The 20,120-nt window shown below is 40.5% G+C and overlaps 1 long non-coding RNA gene across 4 annotated transcripts in view; it reads left to right on the top strand.

Annotated features, from left to right (window-relative positions):
- LOC122987155 overlaps positions 1–20,120 on the top strand; it is a 125,011-nt gene that overhangs the window by 59,666 nt on the left and 45,225 nt on the right. For all 4 annotated transcript variants that reach the window (XR_006404463.1, XR_006404461.1, XR_006404464.1 and 1 more), the window contains exon 2: positions 18,219–19,094. This is a non-coding gene — a long non-coding RNA (uncharacterized LOC122987155). The remainder of the gene's footprint in view (positions 1–18,218; positions 19,095–20,120) is intronic.

Below are 20,120 nucleotides of genomic sequence, written 5' to 3'. Positions count from 1 at the left end.
GTTAGAGTCAGTCAGCCCTAAAAGTGTTTTGTTAGTCCAGTTTAACCTGCAGGAGTTTCTGAGGGCTCGTGTGTTTTTCTGCCACTGAGGAAACAAATTCGTGATGAGTGAAAACGAGTCCAAAGTGTCTTCCAACATCTCTACTGCAGAAACAGAACATGTCAAGCTGCCAAATATCACTGTGACAGATGATAAGGAGCTCAAAAAGACAAACAGGCAGTCGTATTAATGCTACCTGCCAGAGAAAATAATTTTTGACTGCTTCCCAGAGCCTGGCAGGAGAGTGTGTGAATATGTAACTATACTATGACTTAAGTTATATTCAAAAAGTAATGTAAAAGGGGGGCATCTTATAATCAGATTCACCTTATAATCATATTCATTTTTATATTCGTACCTCGAGCCCAAGTATGTTATGCCATCGAGAGCTACTGTGACTAAAGGCATTGAAAAACAAAGGATGAGTATGAGCATGTTTAGTTATTTCAAAATGTAAAATGTATAGAAAAACACAAAAACAAACAGACAAAGAAACAGAAAAAGAAAAAGGGAAGCCCTAAATCCCTATGCAGATCTCCCCCCAAATGGAAGATCGTACTAACCTCCTCTAAACTAAGGAAGTAAAAGCACATGAGAGGTGCTTGTTGTCTGGGAAACCACTAAACTAAGGCCTGCAGAACATTTCTTGTCAGACTTTTAAGGCACAAATAGTCAGTAATAATAGTCAGAATAGTATAAACCTTATAGCAGCAAACAGAAATGGTATCATTAATAGTCATAACAACGGCACTAACAACAATGACAACATCAGGCAAAAATAGCCCAAACCTGAGGTAGAAACATTGGTATCAAAATATAGCCCTTAAATATAGGTGTCAAACCTATAAAATATCAAAATGGAACAGTCCAGAGTAGATACTTACATAACTGTTGTACCCACCTTAGGCATCAGAGAGCACAGTTATATTTTCAAGTATCAGAAGGTTGAGAAGTAAATGTATGAGCCATTGTTTTCAATGAAGAATGAGGCTACTCCCTTTTGAGTAGCTTCACCAGTGAGAGCATGAATAAATTCAACTTTGATTGCAAGTAGGCTCACTTCTGCAAGGTTCGTTCATTGGCATTCTGACAGACAGAAGGTGGAGTTTCATTGGTGCCATTGGTGGTGTCTAGTGGTTGCAGACATACAGAGCTTGTTATGCTAATAGGGAACTTATGAACAAGCTCAAAATTGGCATTCATTGTATGTAGCAATAGTTTAGCTAAGTAGGCCTATCTTAAAATAAGTTGAATTCTTGTAGACTCTAGGCTGACACCAGCCTGGCCCTCCTCTCTACCAGCAGTACCTGCAGCAGCGAGTCTGAGCAGCAGCAGCAAAGGGAGGAGGACAGAGGAGACGATGAATGATGCCACAGAGCTGTTAACAAGCTTACTGTTAAAGACCAGCAGCTTTTCTAAACAGTAGAGTCTTAGGGCTTCAACCATTAATCAGTATGAAATGTTATTCTAAGGGTCTTGTCAATAAAGAGATAAGATCTGGTGTTAATTAGTCTTCATATTATACACTGGTTATTACAAACAAGTGTACAATAAATTATATATATATATAATATTAATATAACTTTTATTGTAGGGATTGTAAATGCTGTAAACCTTGGTGCTTTGAACATTAGTAACTTAATTAATTATTGTTATCGGTCCTGTAATTCCGTATTGGTGCATCTGTAGAAAACAGTGTACATTTTCTGTGTTGGGGCATTTCAGTCTTTGACATTTATTACATCTACAGCTATCTGGGCCTCCAGAGCCCCTCTGGTGTCAAATGCGCCTGTAAATTACATGCACGTGACTCTATGGACGTAAGGAACAATTCTATGGTAGTTTCAACTGATTCTATTGCCAGTGTGTTCAACTTTGGGTCCTGGCGTTGTGGGCTCTGCGTGTGCACAACAGCACCACTGAAGGAAAAAAGTCAGAGGCCTAATTTTAAGGATGGTAGTGAGAAGGGTTGAGAACAGGGGTGACACAGACATGCCTGATGATGAGGTGTAGGAGCATAGTGTATAAGTTAGGTAAAGACAAAGTTTGTACTCAGTATATACTCCTGTGTTCATATTTGAGTGTGTGTGGCAAAGTAACAAAGTAATGCATTACTGGTGTTGATTTTTTTTTTTTTTTTTAATTGAAAATGTTCAGTATAAAAGTTGTCATAATTGTCTCTTTGGTGTGATGCTAAATATGCGTTTTGCATCATTGGCAGATGAACCAAAAAGTTTTGATTGAAGTGATTGTAGCCTGTTGTTGAATTATTAAGCCACTTTGTATGATGTTAATGCATGATAGCTTTAACTTTGCATATCATTTCTTTGTCAGCAGTAAATCTTTGCAGACCATGTATAAACAGTTGTAATGCACTTTGCGCTCCACTAGAGGTCTTCACGGGTCCACTTGGTTTTGAGGAATCAAGACGCCCAGCTTGTGCCAAATTATATTGAGTCTAATCCGGTGAAAACACCACAAACATCTGTTTGTGCAGAGTTTGTTTTCACATTCATCTGCTAAAGTTTCTCTGTGCTCAACTTAATTGTGAGTTTAAGGCGTGTACCTACGAGTATGATTTATGACATCACAACTAGTTTGGAGCCAATCGTGGTCCAGTATGCAACTTACAGAAGTGTGATGTGGAAACTTGAAACCTCCAGCGCTCCAGGGGATTGTTCACTAACGGAGAAGGAGTAGATGGCATTTTAAGAATTTCTAACTAGGTAATTTAACTGAAGTTATGATAAAACCATATCAGATGCAAATTATTAATCAAAGTAGAGTATTTTTTATGTTTTAAAACATGTCATCTGCAGGGGAACTTTAAATTTCAGGATAATCTCTCATCATTCGCAACAGTAGAATTGACTTTGGTAAAATGTGGTCAATCTATACAAACACAAACCAGCGAGAATACATGTTGCCATGCCACATGTTGCTCGGCAGCCAGTCCAGTGGAAGTCGTTAAAAGTATCACCAGATACAGGCCTGTGCTGGCGGCTACGTAACAAACCCTGATGGTAACCAGGCCCTCTGCAGCTCGTCACTTAACGTCCGCTTTACATCTATTGTTTTGCTCGATAAAATGACATCATACTGTATGTATGAGCGCAGTGTTTATGCCCACAGACAATCTCTGTTTTGATTTTTCCTCTAATCCCTCTAGTCGTTTCCCATCTTTTGTCTTGGTTTGATGCTTAGGACAGTCAGCCAATCAGCACAGCTAGTGCACAGCACATCAGGACACATTTTAAGCAAATCCTTGGAGAGCCCTTGAGGAAAGGCTTTTGATCAGTTGTCTCTTTATTGAAGTGTAGGCTAATTTTGCCCGATGGCTCTTCTCTCTTTATGGTCTTTGTGTGGAGCTCGTCTGTCAGTATGGATCGTCAGATTAGGCCTATAGCTTTTAGACATATCACGCTATCCCTTACACAACACACATTCACACAAACACACACATACATTCAAGCTTATTGTCAGCTTGTGTCAAACTCTCTGTGTTGGTTGAGAGAAAGTAAAATGAGGGCTGCATTTAAAAATAAAATAATGTGCATCCTAAAATAAAGTGGATCGATCACATTGGGCTCTTAGATCTTAGATTTTCTGTGCCTACAGTTCGGATTTGAGTGGGTATGTTTGCTCCAAAGATTTATGCTAGAGGCGCTTCACAATCCCCACAGTCTCAGAACATATGAGACAAGATGGTTTTGAACTGCCCGTGGAAATTATTTCCTTTTGTTTTATGTGCATAATTACAGTCATTGTATACTGGGCTCTGAGCACTTCCAAAACGCGGGTGGCCTATGCTCAACAATGTACTTGAACGCCTCCTGTGTAGACACAACCGTTTCACTGGCTGCTGTTGCTGCTGATCTACTAAATGTGCTGCTAACGCTACGCTTTCTGTCAAGAGACAGGTTAAGGGTGTCCATTCTTGATTAAAAGCTCTGTTTTTGCTGTCTACTTTTTCTCTTTTTAGAGCACTTTTCTCTTGACTCGTGTCACACCTCGTCTCTGGTCTCTCCCTGACATGCTAGAGTCAGTCGGCAGAGCCCTGAAGCTCTGCCCTGCCCCTGCACAGAGCGGAGCAGCTTGCTGATAGCTGGTTTATTCAAAGTTTATTCACATTAAAGGTATTGTGTGTCCAAGTTGCACCAAGGTCCCCAGACATACACCCACCAAGTGTGGAGTCTATCGGATCAATCGAACGGTCCTTGAGATACACGAAGGACATACATACAGACATTCCTTCCTTTAGTAGAGAGAGATATGCATTTACTCTTTGTTAACTGCCATACTTGTTTACTTACCTGTGTATGTTCTTTCTCTTAATGTCTACAGTTTGCCTTTTCTTTGTTAGACTGTTAAAAGATAAACATCTCGATTAGAGTGGCCGCCTGTCAGATTGAAACTATCTGATGTTCATCATTGCGGTTGTTGAGTCCTCCAAGCTTTTTCAACCTTATCAACTGTCTGTCTCTTCTGCAGCGATGTATGTGTCGGTCTATCTGTCTGTCCGTCCGTCCCAGTGTGTGAGTGTGTGTGTGTGTGTCCGGCCTCTCGACAGCAGAGTTGATGCATAGCCAGATTAAGCCTGTCAGATTTGTCACACTCGGCTGGCAGTCAGCATGACACAAGAGCCAGATCAGACAAGGATGTGACGAATGACGCCTTCAGCCCACCTTTTGTTTGGTTTTGCTTTGCCAGTCATTTTGTGCATCATTTCACACTTTCAGATGTTATTTTCTTCCAGTGGTGAGTGATGTATTAGATAATTCCCCCCAAAAAGAGGAAAATTAGGGTTATTACCAAGGAAAGGTAAAGGATGATATGCACCAGCGATGTTACACAGCTTAGTGAGTTACCAAGATAAAAATGAAGCAAAGCAAAGTCTCAATAAACAGTTTTATTTAATTAAGACTAAAGTGTATTCTTAGTCAGCAACTTCAGGGACAGCTAGACTGAGAGCTGCTAAGTACATTAAGGGATAATACCTTACAACACCTGTACCTTCAACCATTGTAATGGATAATATGAAGTACTGAAGCTGCAGATTTTTGAGGCTGATATGAGTTGGAAAAAAACGCAAACAATAGTAGCTGGTATTTTTTTTACATAAATATACAACAAAATATTTTTGATGTTATCTTCAAGAATTTTAACCAAGTTATGTACTGAGAGGGACATTTAGCAGTTGGAAAATAAACTTGGCAGTGCTCTCTGGACAAAATAGATAATGGATACACTTTTCCTCAAAAATATGTTTTTCTTTTTTCTACTCTAGTTTCTTGTTACTTATCAGCTGACATATTGGTATCTGCGATTAGCTAATATCTGCCTCTACTCTATTATATGCAGGTTCATATGCTAATTAAAAACGCTTTTTCCCAACCTGTAAAAGTTTTGGAAAAAACAGTGAAAACTCAAATGGTTTGGGAAAAATCCTGGAAAATAGAAAACTTAAAAAATAAAGTTTTAAATATGACCCGTGTATTTTTAAAAATGAGGCAATATTAGAGCAGACATACGATCAATCAGGTATGGTATCATACCTATCAGGTATCAGGTGTAGTAGGCTATAGTAGTAGTATAGTGATGTTGATTCAGGGAAAGGATCATCTGTGCTTCAGGAGGCAGATTTTCAGATTTTTCAGTTTTTGCCTTATTGAATGGTGTCTCTCTGTCACTTTTCCTCTTAGTTCAACTGGAAAGTGTTTAAAGACGTGCAGGTTGGTGACCCCAGTGAACTAATGTGTGACAAAATGGTGTTGAAACAGGATATTCAGGATTATATCTACATATACAACAGTGACATCTAGTTTCGGTTTTATAAGGCCGTTTTCATTTCATTGGATGTGACGTCGCAGAGCGGTCAAGCTATGTCCAGTTTAACAATCAGATCTCAGCACTAGATTTTACACTGCAGAGGTTGAAAATATATATTCATATGAATCTAATGACCACAAACACATAATTTTGATCCTGCTAGATGTCCAAAAGATCAGAAACAAACAAAGATAATGGCCATGGGCCAGAAATTAAGTTATGCTGTGAGAAGCAGTGAAGAGCTGGGCAGATGTATTGCTAGAGGCACATATGATATACTCTGATGTGTTTGTGAGACTCTGGATCAAAGTAAAGAGGAGGAAAAGACAGGACTCACTGGTGTAGCCTGCTGGTTTGCTGCTGTGTACACAAACCCAGAGCTTTTCAGCTAAACTCTCTCTAGTGTTGCTGTTACCTAGAGTTAAATATAGGTGCATTGATTTAGAACAGCAATTAAACACCTCAGTGAGAAGTGTCCACACATTTAATCACTTGCAGGAAAATCACTGACACCTGCCAGTCAATCACAACTGGAATTCACAATGGTGTAATACAGCACTATAAGTCACAGATCCAGTAAAGGTGCATTAGTGAACTCTGTACATGGACAGTATTTCTGTTTTTAATGGGAATAGTGACACCTGTAGTGTTGATTTTACAATTATTCTCCTGGAGACTTGATATGACACAGTTTTGTGGTTCTTACCGCCAAGTTTTTGGGATAGCTTTGTTCAAAATGGGCATGTTTGGTGTCATAGTGGTGTTTTATGTCACCACTCTTCACTATGGCCACTGTTTCATTCCAAATTAAGCACATAGGTGTTGTGCTTATTCCTCAGTCCAACCATCTTTAAATGCAACCTTTCTGCTTTTGTTGTATTGGCTAGTTTTCAACAAGCCATTTTCCTCCTCTTTCACCCGTAGCTCCAACATCTGACGACAGCCTTGCTAACTGCGGTGACTAGAATGATGACAGGTGGGGTAACGTGATAGCAATGTCACTGTCACAGGTTGCAGTTTGTTATTCTGTCCAGATCCTATTGAGTATGTATGGAGTAATTTATAGCAGATGGGTATAATGTCACACATTGCATTTATAATAATATGTAAGATAGAAGCTTAATAGATTTAAAAAATGACTTGGGTAGATTTCTGGCTCCACTTCCTAAATAGTTCCTAAACACATCTGAAAAGCTCGGAATATTCTGGATCCTCTAACTCTTGTTGGCTGATTTATCCATCCACATTCAGTAACTTCAAAATGTTGTCCTTGCTCTCTGTCCTTGTGAGACAAACAGTAGGCTGAGTCCTCACTGAGGTGCGAGACAGTAGCTGCTGGGCTCGACCTTAAAAAGCCTCTGTTAACTGCAGCCTGGCCACAAGCCAAGCTCGTCAAACTGGAGTACAGTATGGATGGGACTAATGAAGCAGACTAAAGTGGATCTCACATTAATCATTTGGGGTCTTGTATAATCTTCATCCATCCGTGCGTGACAGAGAGGCTGTGTCCTTAAATCACCCACCACCTACACACATACAGTACATTATCTAAAGCTTCTCACGAGCCTCTTGCTCCGACATACATCAAATGTTATTCATGGAAATTATAAAATCATCAAGTAACTCGGAAGTACAGTCATCAGCTGAGCAATAATGGAAACCACTGCGAAATGATTATGGTGATCAGCTCAACTTTCCCTGCTAGATCCAAGTGTATTAAATAATGCGTTTCATGGGTGTAGGTTTGGTTTCACAAGCAGGGAGGACACAAAGTCAAAGTCAAGGATGGGTTCACGATTTTTCGAACAATAGTCAGGAGCCCATATGAATACTGAAATAGGTTTTTGTTGCTGTGATGATTCCTCATTCCTGTTCATACTGACCATTAGAGCATCCTTCATAATGAACTTACAATCTAAGTGATGGGGGACAAAATCCACAGTCCTCCTTCTGTGCAAAAATGTATTTAAAAGTTTATCTGAAGATAATTTGAGATTTTAGCAGTCTGAGTTAGTTAAATTAAGTTGATACAGTATCTTCCACAGTTAGTCTTTTTAGTAAAAAAATCCCTCTTCATGTCTCAATGGTCTGTAACATTGAAAGATATCTACTTGATTTGATTAATTTGAACAGCTAAAGCTTCATATTAGCTTCAAATATACTTTTAAATATATTTTTGCACAGAAGGAGGACTGTGGATTTTGTCCCCCATCACTTACATTGTAAGTGCATTATGAAGGGATCTTCTAATGGTCAGTATGAACACATGTCAGTGTTTATATGGGTACCTGACTATTGTTTTAGGACAGACTTAAAAAAGTGTGAACCTGTCCTTTAAATATGATCAAAATGATTGTGCTTTCCAACAATAATACAATAACAAAAAAGAAAGAATGCTGCATTATAATGCACTAACTCTATAATCACATTTAGTTTTCTTGATAGAGACCTGATAGCTTGTGATAAATAATGTAGCATTTCCATCTTTACTGTAAATGAGCGTCCCTCATTCCATTATCTTTGATTGATGCTCACTTCTAATGTTTCTAAAGGTTTAAGGTTAGTGTAGTAATTTCAGCCCTGAGTGGTGTCTGCAGGTCTTCCTCTCAGGCTGTACACAGCCCCAAATCTCTCCGCCAAGAATATAGGGCGGACTGTACGTTGCCTGAGAGGCAAAATCCAGGCAAAAAAAGTTGGCCAAGTGCTCACTGCTGCTACTAAAGCATAATTGCTGTGAGTGCACAGTATTAAAGGTTACTCAGATGAGCATAGCAATATTTTTAACAACTCAAAACTCTTCTCATCTTGATTTTAGCAGCTGGACAGTAAGAAGACACTGTCTTGAAAAGTGAGTGGGACATGTCCTCTCACCTCTGCTGGAAGTTACACCCTCGGTGTGATCATTTCTGCGCAGTTTTGAGCTCACAGCAGTGTCAAATCTGTCTATGTTAAATGACCTCACTGTTGTTGTATGTATGATCTAGCAATGATCTAACTTAAACTCTTTTGGAAAGCAAAGAAGACATTTTTTAAGCATCTAACCAGAGACACCTCCTGCAGGGCTTATCCAGCAGTGTGCATGTCTGTTTTTTTTGTTTTTGTTTTTTTCCAGCACCATGTGAATGGAAACACACACACAGGGACACACTGTTGTCCTCATTGTTTGAACACAAGGGAATAAAATTGAATATCACCCTTAGCCGTTCATAATCTCTGAGACATGCACATAGTTATATTGTCCAGCAGCGAGACGTTTCGTATTTCCTCCAGCCGATACTGTTAGATAAGAGTCAGACTAAATACAAACACTGCATACGAGCCACATTTTTAAAGTGACTCTTTCTCCACGTCTGTTACAGCAGAACTCTGAATCACCTCAACAGCCCCGGTTCTTGGCTTATTATGCAATCGCATTCTTAGCATGCTTGGATTTCCAGTGTGTAACAGATGCGACCAGCCCCATGGTTAAATAGTCTGTTCCCCAATCCTGTCTGTCTGACTGCTGTCTCACTGATAAGCACATGTCCCTGTGTGACCAAGTGGAGGACTCATAGCTGGCTGTTAGAGCTGCTAGTTGTCCCCATATGTTACAGTGACAGATTGGTTACACCGTGCTATTTGAACAGTGCATGTGTGCTCAAATTAAGTCTAATAAAGCTACCAGAAATGACATTTTTAATGTGTTTTATTCCACAACTTTAGCCTGTTTGACCATGGCAGATTTGTTCTTCACAAACACAAATAGTTGGCAGTTCAACAGAAATGGTGAGTTCATGCCATTTGTTTCTAAGGCAACAATAACAAAACTTTCAATCAACCATAAATCAAGCAGGCCACAGTTTATTGTGTATGGATAACCTATAAAGAAGTCTCTTGTCTCCAAGTGCAACACAGCACATATTTGCACTGGAGTAATTTTTAACTAAATAACCTATGACTCTGTTAGCCTTCACTTACTGCTGTGAAAAATAACCCCAGATATCATCCTAAACAGTGCTATAAACTGATTTTATTCTTAAATGAATTAAAATAAAAAGAAATTCATACTTCTTATCAGGATGTCTCTCTACTGGTCAGATAAACTATCAGTCAAATTCAGCTCAGAAAACTTGAAAACTTGGAGCTTTGATGCTCACACTACCTAGAAGTTGATATTATACTTTGTATTGATAATAGTTTTGGGTCACTGATACATCCTACACGTCTTTGCATGTCTTTATTAGGAAAAGCTAACACCATACAACTGGCCAAGATGACTAAAAGTGTTGGGTTTGAACTAGGGTGATGAGGTTTGTTAATTACAAACCTTCTTTGCCTGCATGCTGTAGCTTTAAGTTAAAGTAAGATCATTCCTCAATTTAATGTGGGCCCCCTGCAGGACCCCTGTCAGTCCCTCGACCCCGGTATGATAACCACTGCTCTGTATGTCACCAGTTTTTCTTTTCTATGGCTCAATTTATAATCTTGGAGACAACGCTCAGTTATGCAGCTGCACTGGTTGTCAGACTGTGTGGACCCTCGTAGAGCCTCAGAGCTGTCAGTATGCTGATGATATTACAGTGCTTGAAAAAAATAAGTCATCTTTTCTTGCTCTTTCAATTTCTTTTTCAAAGAAAAACTTAAAAGGTGACAGAGAATTAACCGTAAAATCACTTCCTTTTCCTTTTTCTATTTCAATTATAAATGTTAGGCTGATGTTGTGTCCTCCGTTACTTTGAAGTCAATAGATCCAGAGATAAGACTGGAGACCAGGAGGGTGTCCTCAAATGACCAGAGCGCAGACAAACATCCACCTGGAACCTGAAATCCCGTTGTCAGCCAGCAATCCACATTTTCCACAGCCTCTCATGACACCTAGCTGTCCTCAGATGACCTAGTGGACAGACAGACAGCAGTAGTAGTGTTAGTTGTAGTAGTATTGTTTGTCCTCAGCTGACCCCACAGACAGACAGACGGACAGACAGTCAGACAGACAGACAGCAGTAGTAGTGTTAGTTGTAGTAGTATTATTTGTCCTCAGCTGACCAGACGGACAGATAGTCAGTGGGGTCAGGCTGGACTGACTTTAACAGGCAGTCAACAGACTGAACTTGTGTGTTAGGTTGGAAGTTCATTTTTAAAATCTTTACTCCTGGTTTCCTAAATGATGTTTTAATTTCTCCAGCAGTGGCACAGTCAGAGAGTGATATACAATAATACACTATACAATGATTTCCTTATTATCTACGGGAATGGCTTCATTTGCAATTTATACACATACACACATTCTAAAAGAGCCACTTTTTATTGTGTGCAGCATGCATTACCTCTGCTCAATTAGTTTCAAAATGTTCTGCTATTAGATCTTAAAAAAGCACATAAATTATACCCTTTTTCCTGTTCAGATTCATAGATCAGTGATGTACTTTCACCTTCTTTGCTCCATGCGTGGCAGCTGGTTTACTAGTTCATCAGTATAATTTCTTTTTGTTGAAATGTGTTGGTTAATCCATGTTAGCCCCCCCCCCAAAAAAGAGTCATATTCTGTTGCCAGCAACTTCTAAATTGGGGTCCTGGGGCCAGCACAGGTCCTTAATGGGGATCCAGAGAATTTTGAGCAAAATGCCAAAATGTTTCTCATATGTGTTTCTCGGGTTGTAATGCTACCAAAGTCCACAGTTCATTATGGACCTCGATTATGGGGTAACCTTTCTGTTTTTGCTTAATGTCATTTTCATTACTGAATGATCTTGTAGCTGAGCTTTACACATGCAGCTCTGAAGGCCTAAAGGTCCATCCGTTGGTAGTTACTCACTGTAGTCTTTGTTTTTCACCTGTGGACTCTTCCACACTGTCATCAACAGGGATGCTCATCATCTTAACAACCTGCCAATTACCATTCCTCATACTCACGTGACTACGAGGAATGGCATGCTAAGCTCTCTCCTGTATGTGACAGACCTTTAAGTTAATGTGTCGCAACTACGGAAAAGGTTTGTAATATATATAGAAGCGTGAATGTCAGATGATGGAAACCTCACATAGAAAAGACAAACTGTAAAGAATTGTGATATTGGTTGGCGTGCTGTCAGGGAAAGATACACTGGACGGGGCATTACACCTGATCGCAGAGGTCTTGAGTATTAAAGAATCATTCCAAAACAGGTTTGATGAGTTCAATGAATCAATCAATGGACTGAAAAAAGACACACGGGCCATTTTGAACAGAGTAACCAACGCAGAGAAGAGTATTAGGGCTTTAGAGGATCAGAAGGCTTTAAAAGACCTGACAAAAGACGTGAACTCATTGAAAACCAAATTAAGTAACTTGGAAGCTCATTGTAAGAGAAATAATAAAGTTTTGGTGGGCCTGTAAGGTTTGGGGGCGGGTGACCCGAACAAGGTGATGAATGACATTCCGAGGTATATCTTGGACTTGAAAGATATCGACATTTCATTTTTTTCATTCGTTTTTCCATTTTCTTTTATTTATTTGTCTTCTCTTTCTGGCCTCATCATAAATGGAATCAAAATGGTTGAGATAATGTGATGAGGCCAGTCCAGTGTGGGTTGTGAGCAGGACCCTGTGTGTTTTATGGTATTTCAGTTCATCTTTTTTTGTTTTTTCTATGTTTTTAGCTTTTTTCCCCATCTCTCCCTTTCATAAATTCAGAATGCACCAATCCTGCATTCATTTCAAGGACACGGTCTGATCATTGAGGATAGACAGGGGATGGACTTAGTTTCTATCTCTTTTTTGTTACTTTGTACTTGCCTTTTGACACATTTTGAGTTGTTTTTCATATGTTTTGTATTTATTTCCCCTTTATGTTGGTGCAGAACATTGATAATTCCGGGACATATTTTTGTTTCTTATCTTTTTCTTTCTCTTTTTTTCTTTACAGCAAATTAATGTGTGATGTGATTTATGGTACAAAGTGGTTATGACAACTATTAAGCTGATAAACTGGAATGTAAAAGGGATTTCAAATAAAACAGAGATATAAAATCATCACTCATTTGAAATCCCTGGATTGTGATGTGGCAATGTTACAGGAGACACATCTAAGGAATGCTGAATCCGTTAAGATAAGACAGAGATGGGTTGGCCAGGTCTTTTCAGCACCAGGTACTGGGGCCTCTAGGGGCGTCAGTATCTTAATAGGAAAAAGACTATCTTTCAGACTTTCCCAAAAAATAGTTGACAAAGATGGCAGGTATAGAATTATATCAGGTCTTCTACAAAATGAAAAATGCACTTTAGTGGATGTCTATGCTCCTGATATTGGTTAAGCCAAATTTCAAGTTGAATGTGGTGCTATCCCAGTTTGCTGCAGATCCAATCTTTATGGGAGGAGACCTTAATCTGGTTAGTGATCTGGTAGTGGATAGGTCAAGCTGCCCCCTTGCATCTGATGGTGCACTTAAAGAATTACAGAATGCTCTGGCAATGACTGACATATGGCGGGTAGTAAACCCTCATGCCTGGGAATATACTTTTTATTCTCATGGTCATAACTCATATTCCAGGATTGACTATTCGTTTTTATTACAATCTAAGGTGGAGAATGTGATTGATTGTAAAATTCATAATAGCATCATTTCTGACCATGCCCCTTTCAGTTCTCCTCTCTCTTTCTGTAAATAACCATAAAAGTAAGCGATGGAGATTCAATAATTCTTTGCTTAAGGATGAAGAGTTTGTGTCTTTGATAAGAGAGAAAATAACCAAGTTTATAAATGTTAACCGAAATTCTGTAAGTCTCAATTTCCTCAATACAAATAGTATGAGAAGCATTTAAAGCAACCTGTAGAGGACGGATAATTCTCACTCCTCAGCTAAAAAGAAGAAAATGATGATAAAAAACAGGCTAATTTTAGAACTTAAGACATTACAATCACAGCACATGCTGGATCCCAATAATTTAAGACTTAAGAAAGCAATGATAATTCTTAAGGCAGAACTGCAATCAATTATACATGAGGAAATGGCATTTGCAGTGTTCAGACTGTGCAGGAAGTATTTGAATCTGGTGATAAAGCAGGTAAAATGCTGGCTATAAGGCTAAAACAACTAGAAAATCGTCAGTTGATGCCATTAAGATGTGCCAGATCAGCTATTTATGAGTAAATGCAAATTAATCAAGCTTTCAGAGAATTTTAATCTAAACTTTATCAGTTGGAAGGCTCCAAAAATGAGAAGGACATGGAAACATTCTTAGAGGACCCTTACCAGCTTTAAAAGAGGAGGAAAGGGAACTGTATCTGTTCATAAATCTAAAATAAATTCTGCTTTGAAAACTCTTTCAACAGGAAAGCACTAGACAGTGAGAATTTTATAGATGTTTCCAACACATTCTATCTCCACTTCTTACTTTATTATTCAATGGCATAATAGCTAATCATTCCATGCCACTGAGTATGCAACAAGCCACCATCTCTTTGTTGCCTAAACCGGGTAAGGGTCATTCACAGATGAGTAATTTTCACCCTTTAAGTTGTTAAATAATGATTATAAGTTGCTTGCAAAGATCCCTGCAGTGCACTTGAAGACAGTCATTTCCTCATTGATACATCTAGATCAAGTAGAGTTTATTAAAGGCCGCCTTGTCTCTAACAATATGAGGAGACTTTTACATGTCATGGCGAGAGCAGGCTTTCTCCAGCATCCAGTCATAACTATATCTAAGCTTTCGATAGGATAAAGTGGCATTATTTGTTTCATGCACTCTCCAGTGCCAGTCATTATTCATTGGGTGATGGCACTCTATAACAAACCAATTGCATCAGTCCAAACTAATGGCATTGTATCTGAACCTTTCCACCTCTTGAGGTCTATCTGGCAGGGCTGCCCTGCCTCACCATCCCTCTTCATCCTCACCCTTGAATTCTGGCATGTGCTGTACAAGCTTAGAAGAAAATTACTGGTATCTACATTGGGGGGTCTGATTTTGAAGCTAATCTGTACACAGATGATGTGTTGTCAACATTATCAAAACCTTGTCAGTCAATCCCACAGGTGCAGAAGTTCATTGATGCATTTGGGAGGTTCTCAGGTTATAAAGTGAATTATAATAAGAGTGAAGCCATTCCCCTAAACCACCTGACCTATCCTTCACACCTTGGTACCGCCCCTTTCTGATGGTGATCACAAGGTATGCTTGGAATAAACATCTGGACTCCCATCAATAAGATTTTTGACTCAAATGGTCCACAACTCCTAAAGACGCTCAGGGAAGATATTAAGAGATGGACAGTACAACCTATTTCATTATGCAGAAGTGATAAAGATGAATATTTCACCTAGATTATCATTCCTTACAGTATATCAGCTATACCACTCAAATCCCCCCTCTTATTGGTTAAAGAAATCAGTAAATTACTGACAGGTTTCTTGTGGAGGGACAAGAAATAGAATCAGCTACAAAAGATTGATGAGACCAAGAAGAAGTGGTGGATTAGGAATTCCGGATATTTATTCATATTATCTGGCTTATAATACTAGATTCCCTTTGTCATGGGCCTACAAATGCAAGAGTGAAGCAGGCAGTTGGAAATGGATTGAGGAGAAGATTTTATCTGAATATAGTAAGGCTGTCTCTTATCAGCATTACGGTTTCACCCTTAAAATCAACTTGAAAATGGACAAACCTTTAATTCACTTTTCCTGTGAGGTAGTTAAATCCTCACAGAAACGTTTAGCCTTCGCTGGAGCATCTTTACCATCATGGCCTACAAGGAATAACTCTCTACTAATTGCTGGAGACAGAACACTGACGAATAATACATAGAGGTGTTGAGGTACAACTCATTTGGGGCAGATTGTGAAGGTTGAGGATATGGTACCCTTTAACTTGTTGAAAAATGTGATTTATTTGAGAGATGCTGGATTTTTATCATATTTCCAATTAAGAGCCATCTTAAGGGTACTTATTTCAAAGAAAATGGACACGTGGCTTAATGGAGATCTGGAAATAATAAATTGAGGGGGATTGCCTTGGGGAAGAGAGTAGTTTCAGCACTATATAAATTGATGTCCCTTGCCTCTCCTGACAGCTTATCTTCCATTAAATATCAATGGTAGAGGGACTTTGGCGTATCCCTGACCACAGCACGAAAAAACACAAGGGCTTTATCCAAATGTGTAAGATATAAAACCCTACAAATGAGTCTCGCACAGGGCTTATATCACACCATGTAGATTAAAGTAAATAAAAAAAAAAAACAACAAAAAAGAACAGCTGATTATAAGATCACAAGCACCAAATCCAAAGTTTCTCCTGGTATTACTTTGCAGCCAAACTCAGTTCCAGAAAGTAAGAAATCACTTCTAAAACAGACTTAGTTAATGTTGGGACTCTTTGAAGATAGGCAGCTCTGATATCTCCAAAACTGCTGCATCATCTTTCAGTCTGTGAGACTCTGAACTCCTTTGGCCTCAACGGGGGGAAAAAACTGACACAAACTGACACACACACACACACACACACACACACACACACACACACGCATAACTAATCTAAACTAATTTTGCACACATGCCCATATACACAGGCTGCTCTTCTCAATATCAAACACAGGATGAATCTGTGATAATTCTGCTGTAACGCTATAATCAATTAGTCCAGTGTGGCGGTCTCCTCTCCCTTCCTTTCCTCCTCATCTCCTCTCCTTCTATCCTCTCCTCTCCCCTCTTCTCATCTACTTTTCTTTTTCCTCTCATGTCTTCTCTCAGTTCCTCTCTTTCCTTTCTTTCCCTCTCATTTCATGTTCTCCTTTCTCCTCTACTTTCGTTTTCTTCCCTCATCTCCTTTTCTCGCCTCCCCTTTTTTCTCCTTTCTCCTTCTACTTTCAATTTCTATCCTCTGTTCTTCTGTACTCTCCTCTTATCTCCCCTCCTTTTCTTTTCTTTTCTCTCCTCTCCTCCTCTCTCTGTTCTTTGATTGGCTCACCTCCACATAGCCAGACTGGATCATTTCAGCCGACCTATTTGAGGATTTGAAACTGTTACTCAGGCATAATTTACATAATTTCCTCAGAATAATTTCAATCCATTTTCTTCAACACGCCGTCCGACCGCGGGCTTTTGAAAGACTCTGGACATTAATTTGGCTTAGTCACGAGCAGACAAAATGATGAATCACAAGTAAGTCATGTAACAAGGTAAATATCCCCTCTACGTCACGCCGGCTCAGTCCTCGCCTCTACTTTTCCATTTGTCAGGTCACAAGCTGTTGCTGTGTATCCTTACTGTGATAAGGCTCGATAAGAACAGAGCTGAGATAAGACTCCGCCGCGGCCTAGTTAACTGAGATCTGTCGAGCTTTTCCAAACCTCAGACAGGGTGTGTGTTTGTTTACTGTCTGTCTGCTTTTTGCACCAACAGCCCCCACCGCCACCCCCCCCCTTCCCTTGCTTTCCCGTCTCGTGTCATTTCTCCTCTTGAACTTTTTCAAACCTGCGTCTCCTTACTCCACGTTTGATTTCAATCTCTTTTACCTGTCCGCCCCCCCTTCCTCTTCTCTCTGATATTTTTCATCTCTTATCTTTTATTTCTTTTTTGTCGCGTTTACTAGTGTTCCTATTACTGTGTGTTGTCTCCTTCTTTTATTGTGTTTTTCTTAACATCGGCTTTCCCCCCCCTTTGTGATTTCCCCCTCTTCCCCCCTTTCCCCCCCGTCATACTCCATCCCTCATTTCCACTTGTATGTTCTCAACAACAACAAAAAGAGTAGCTGTTGTTACTCTTTATCCAAAACCGGTCTTCCTCCGATCCCCCACCACCCCCCCCTCCTTCTTCTCCTCCTCCTCCTCCTCCTCTTCTTTTTTGGATTTTATTCCTTTCCCAGACACAAAAAAGCGGCACTTGGCACTTTTGAAATGTAAATAAAGTTTTGTTGTTTCCTCAGCTGTAGCCTCCTCCAGCCCTGTTTATCAGGCAGACTTCAAAGTGGCACACTGACATGTGGCTCTATCTCTCCCCTGCTCTGTGAAATAGGGTCACAGGCGGCGCTTGGCTTTCAGAAAAACTTTTCCCTTTCATGTAAGAACCTAGTGGGTGAGAGGAACTAAAGGGGGCCATGCCAGCCAGCCAGCCACCCACCCGCTATCCAAACTGAGACACACACACACACACTGCAGCTTGTCCTTTACTGTGTGTGTTTGTGTGTGGGAGTGTGGGTGTGTGTGTGGGTGGATGTGGATGAGTGTTGTTTTTTTTTTTTTTTTGCGCCTCTCTCAACTGGTCATTGCAGGCCAGCAGTTAGCCCTGGCCGTGTTTTGCTTGGCCGTATCTATTTCTCCTGTTGTTTGTGGTATCTCACGATTTGTTTCACAGAGTTTCTCCTTCTGTCTGTGCTTCTCCTCTCTAGCTGTGATGCCAGTGTGAGAGCGCCTCAGTACCTCTCGCTGAGCTCGGGACTGCAGCGACAGGACGGAAGACATAAGAGGAGAAAGAGAGGAGGACGAAACAGAGAGCAAGCCAGCGAAATCGGAGGAGTACGTGGCAGCATGTTGATTAGAGCTGAGTTTAAGAAACAAACCTGACTGTGGAGGAGACAGAGGCAGACGTATAGAGCGAGAGATAGATAGGTCCTCAGCTCAAAGGCAGGAAAGAGGCTGAGACACTCACTTGAAGCCAGACAGGTTGACAAGTTGAGAGACCTGCCAAGAATTCAGACTACTGGCCATGGCTGTGGGCCTGCTGCTTGGAGGATAGAGTTCAGATCAATCACACCCACACTGCAACTTCCTAAACCTTCATCCATCCTCCTCAGCCCTGATCCTGACCCAAAAAGACCCCCGTATCTCTTCCTTTTGTGCTCCTCTTCCTCTCACTTTTTACCCCGAGTCCTGTGAATTCTGCAGTAGCAACACTGTCAAAAGACAGTCAAACAGTTCAATCACACAGACTCAGCAGTGTAGTTTTCAACCAGCTAACTGGCTTAACATTCAGTCAGAGAAGAGTGACGTCACAGCCTGTCGCTGAGCAGTGGAGAGACAGTCGCCTGCTGCAGAGTTTGACAGCGGCCTTTTATTCCTTCACATGGACTGTTGATGAAGAAAGATGGCAGCGAGACTGGCTGGCGCCCCTTCCTCTCGGCCCCCCTCCCTCCCCCCAGCGGCCGCGGCTCGGACCGGTTAAGGTTGGTCTATTGGCATCCATCGCAGCATCGGCAGCAGCTGGCAGAGCGCTGGAAGGAGCAGTATGCAGGAAACTGACTTACCGGCCACAAATGCCTTTAAAGGTAAACACTGATCATGCGCAGTGTGCTTTGTTTGTGTATGTTTGTCTTTGTGTGTGTTTTTTGTATTAACCAATGCATCCATCTGTGTCTATATTGAAGAAAAAATGTCTTGACAATATATCCAGATGTCAGATGGAAACACATTAACCTCTAACCCTAAGCCCAACCAAAGTGGAAACTTTTTTTAAACTATCAAGTGTTTTTTTTTAAACACTTTTAATACTTTAAAGGCCCCATGGGACAGAAGTCAGAGCGTCTTTAGCTTCTGTACTGTGACGTATTTCCCAGTGAAACAGAATATTTGAGCGGTGTGGTAACAAGGGGGATTTAAATCAAATCCTTTGCATTTGATCGGACAGCTAAGAAGTGGGTGGGGCTTAGGCTATATGGGGCTGCAGAGAGAAAGGGAGATAGAGAGGACTGTTGGCTCCACACACACCTCCCTCACCTGCTGTTAGATCAGGAGGAAGACGAGGGAGGGATGAATGAATTAGACCTCAGCCACATTGTTTTGGAGATGAAAACAAAGTTTTTGCCCACGGATATCCAAACACACATCTCTTCCTGCTTCCCCCCCATATTGCTCTTTTGGCTACTATGACAGTGAGATGCAGTTTTATCTGACTGGTGTGTCTAGCTACTCACCCAAAGTCACATTTGATTGGATGAACTTTTGTTAACACCCCTGAGTGCAGGATGACTCATCAAACATTTGTATTTTTTTACAGGAAGAGAAAAGACAGGGATTTGAATAAACAGTTCCTTCTGTAATTTCCCTCCAGTCTCTCTCTCGTCTAGTTTATGAAGCAGATTCATAAAGCCCCGCCATACACAGAAATCTTTTGCTCAAGTTGAAAAACTCTCAACTTCTTGCCACTTTGCAAAAGTGAAACCAAAAGATCTCGTTTCTGGGAGCTACCGTCATGATTGTGTGACATCATTTGGAGCCAGAGTCTGAGCAGTAGAGTCGGGCAGTGGGACACGCCCCCTCAGTCGTCCCGCCGTCTGACGGAGGAGTGGCTGTCA

This window comes from Thunnus albacares, chromosome 8, assembly GCF_914725855.1.
Source record: "Thunnus albacares chromosome 8, fThuAlb1.1, whole genome shotgun sequence".
Classification (NCBI taxonomy): Eukaryota; Metazoa; Chordata; class Actinopteri; order Scombriformes; family Scombridae; genus Thunnus; species Thunnus albacares.
This window is presented reverse-complemented; position numbering and strand designations above follow the sequence as displayed.